The following is a 3708-nucleotide window of genomic DNA, read 5'->3' on the forward strand; positions in this document are numbered from 1 at the left end:
TACTAAAGCTGTTTTTAAGTAAGGAAGTGCCCGGAATTATTTGAGTAAGCGTTTCTAGCAGGATGTAAATTCGGTTTGCTCTGCCTCCAAAATACGATGCACATTTCCATCTGCTTTTCTTTGCAATAGGAAAAAACCAGTCCCAGCTTATTAATGCATTCATAGTGGCACTCCGTTGTTCTCCCTGATTGATGACAAGTGTTTTGGACATTAATATCGTGCCTCCTCAATTCTGCTAATGCTGTGAATAAGTACTCAGAGAAAACAAAACAAAGACTTAGTTGGGAACAGATGCCCTCATTCTAATGGAAGAGCTTCCCACCAGCTCCTTTAGAGCCTGCTTCTTTTAAAGCCCGCTTCTGATGTGGGCTCACTGCTCCCTCCGTATGCTTTGCAGCTCCTCTGCATACCCCACATCACAGACACACATTTTTAATTACCCTGCCTTCCCTTCATCCGAATCGTCGCCACCCCTCAGCTACGCTCTGGGAAGGTTTAAAGGAGCTGGCTTTCACGTGGGATCTCATACCTTGCAAAGACGCCCGCCACGCGGTGCTGGGCTCCATCTCTGAGGGCTGTGTTGTTTCCTCCAGCCCGGTTTCAGAAGGCACTGCCTCCTGCTTTGCAGGCAGAATGTGGTTTGCCTTGGCAGTGGCGCTGGCAGCAGCTCTCAGCCTGAAAGCAGGGAGCTCTGCCACCGAGCAGACAAGCCTTATTTATCCTCACAGTCCCCTCATGCTTTATTTCACCCAACTATTGCCACGGCAAGACGGTCCTATGCAAATGGCCATCATGATCTGCCAAAAGCACGTCACGTTTGTGCAGTTACATCTGTGCAGAAGAGCAGTACGGGAGACTTATTACTGAGCTGCCACAGAAGAGGCTTCCATTTAAACAGATGGAGTTACAACTCATGTAACTGACTTGTGTAGCACGGAGCCTGCAGCGGCAGGGCCTGCAGAGGGCTGGTGCTGCTCCATGCCGTGCCCAGGTGACATTTACTTGCAGATCTCCTAAGGAAGTGCAGCTTCCCTGGCTTTGGAAAGTGGGCATTCATTGGTTACGTACAAACGAATCTCCACCGAACACGTAATTCCTCTGTTCTGAGTGAGATGCTAAAGCACTGAGCGCGCAATAAACGTGGTGACCCGAGCGTGATGTCTCTATCAGGATAATAAGAGGCGGTTGTATTCCTGCTGAGTGAATGGATTTGCCCTCTGGACCCAAACTTTCCTTGTGTTTAAAGACGTGGGGAAATCCTAATAAAGAGACAACTGGTAAATGTTCAATATGTTTAATACTTCGCTCCCTCATTTGGAGAACAAAGAGTTGCCTGTTTCATACTTCTGCTTCGGACAAAAGCAGGGCACGGAAACGTGTAATCTGCATTTTCTGAATAGTCAAGATCTACAAAGATGATTTCATGTCTCTCGCTCTGTTACGTTGGCGTGCTTCCAAAACCTGACCAAAAAAAGAAAACCAAAAAAACCAACCCTCAAGTGCCTTTTTTTCCCCCTACAATTCATAACCAGGATCAAAAATATAGGCAACCCTGTCATGTTGGTAATGCAATTTGTCCAGTACGAACACAGGACTCCCACCGCAGAGAGTAAAATGTAAATCGCTCTAAAATTACTATTGCCATCTCCGGAGAGCTGGTCTGATAAACTGATGAATATGCAAATATTTCTGACATCCAATGGGAAATTCAGCTGTAAGAGGAGAATAAAAGGATGGGAGCAAGAGAGTCTGATTCTCCTCGGGAGCTGCTCCAGCTGATGGGATGAAGAACCTCCCCCTGTGTGCCATGTCGCTCCCATCATGTGGAACCACTCTGCCCGATCCTTTCATTTCGTAGCTTTGGAAAATGAGCTGCAAAATGGTTTTTCCTGATGGTTTTGACAATGAAATGCGATTTTCGTTACTCTGCCATGATCGGACTGGCAGACTTTCTGTAAATAATTCATGCAAAGACATATAATTTGCGACCGTGCATTTCTGATCTGGAAACATGCACCTCTAACGTTGGTAACGCGCGGAACTATTCATCACAACGGATCCTGCTGGCCAGTCCTAGCTAAATGTGTCCTACATTTATTTAATTTTTAAATAGAAGAAAGAGAATGATCTGCTGCTGGTGTGTGCCATGTCTAATTATAGTTTGTTAGGTAACCGTCGCCCTTCTGCAAGTTTAATTTCCTCACTGTGGCGGCAAATAGTTAAGCACAAAGAAATGGGACACGTGCTATTGCTCTGTGGTAGACCTAGCACCTCGCATTCACGCTCCTGTTTACGTCTGAATTTATCACTTTGTGTTGTTCTCACCCCCCAGGCACAGGCACGGCTTATCTTTCTGACCTGAAAAAGGCCAAGTGTCCCTGAGAGCACACCTGCTTTCTCCCAAAGGCAGAGGAAATCAGGCCTCAGCCTGTGTTTTCTGCTGGTGGAGGTGGCAGTGTCATGCTGGCTGCTCATGGTGCTGGGAGCTGTGAGGTCCCTCACTTGGGACACAGCTCTCTTGCCCAGCTCCGTGGTGCAGCTCTGGACCCCTGCTTTCTGTTCACTCCCTCCCTCCCACAGCAGGTTTTTTTTTTGTTTGTTTTTCTTCCTTAGTTCAAGGTTTTCCTTTTGAATTAACTTCTGCTCTTCATCACTTCTGTGCAGGAGCATCCCTAGGGCCCTTGGCTTCCTGAGCCCTTCCAGCCATTTTCGGTGTGAATGTCTGCGCAGCAAAGGCAGAAATGAGGCCAGTTATGAGGTCACCTATCCCAAATCGGATGGCTGGAAGCAGGGAAAGGCTGCAGCAATGCCTCCTGCACAGGAGCACAGAGCACAGAGTGCAAGGAGCCAAGCACCTGCACACTCCCACTGTCGGGAGGGGCTCTGGGCTGGGGGGGGGGGCTCTCACCCACTGCATCAGCATCACCTGGGGGTCCTCAGCACCACCAGCTCAAGGCGGAGAAGGTGAAACTGCAAGAGGAGCTAAGAGCCGGGAGGAGGAACGCATGCCCAGGGATGCTCGTAGGGCAGAAGGGATGGCAGCTCGTAGGGAAGGAGAGACGCACACAGGGGAAGAACGAGGAAAGCTGAGCGACGCGTGCATGGGAGCTGGGATCCGCGGAGCGGGGATGCTTGTAGGGCAGCAGGGACGCGCGGGCCACGCGGGATGCACGCAGGGCAGGGCAAGGCAAAGCAAAGCAAGGCACGGCAAAGCAAGGCAAGGCAGGCGGTGCTCCGGACCGGCCGGCTCCTCCCCGCCCTGAGTGACTCCGTCGCCGCCTAATCGCCGCGCCGGGCCGCCGTGATGTGCGGCCTCCGGGGCCCAATCCGAAGGGGCGATGGGGCTGGGGCACGCCGAGCGCGGGCAGCGGGGCTGGGGCACGGCACGGCACGGCACGGCACGGGGCAGAGCAGAACAGGACGGCTTGGCTCGGTTCGGTTCGGCTCGGCGTACGGGCGGTGAGTGCTGCTGGGAGTTCTCCTCAGCGCGGCTCTAACTTGGGGAAAAAAGTTGCTAGGCTCTCGTTCCGGGCCGAGCATCCTTCCAGCGGGCGCGGAGGCTCCGCGGGGTTCGGCCCGGCCCTGCACGTCCCCCCTCGGGTCAGTGTATGGCCCCGCGTGCCCCGCTGCGTTCCCAGGGACGATGGGGCGCTCCGGGTCCGCCGCGGCCGTGAAAGGGACTTTGGGTGATTGAACCCCGTGGAAAAC

The 3708-nt window shown here is 52.4% G+C and overlaps 1 protein-coding gene across 5 annotated transcripts in view; it reads left to right on the top strand.

Annotated features, from left to right (window-relative positions):
• PLS3 (plastin 3) overlaps nucleotides 3308–3708 on the top strand; it is a 45537-nt gene continuing 45136 nt past the window's right edge. For 2 of the 5 annotated variants that reach the window (XM_021406062.1, XM_021406065.1), the window contains exon 1: nucleotides 3308–3459. The gene's annotated coding sequence lies outside the window, so the exon portion shown is untranslated. The remainder of the gene's footprint in view (nucleotides 3460–3708) is intronic. The other 3 variants (XM_021406063.1, XM_021406066.1, XM_021406064.1) reach the window with 2 other exon arrangements.

This window comes from Numida meleagris, chromosome 8, assembly GCF_002078875.1.
Source record: "Numida meleagris isolate 19003 breed g44 Domestic line chromosome 8, NumMel1.0, whole genome shotgun sequence".
In the NCBI taxonomy this organism is placed as follows: domain Eukaryota; kingdom Metazoa; phylum Chordata; class Aves; order Galliformes; family Numididae; genus Numida; species Numida meleagris.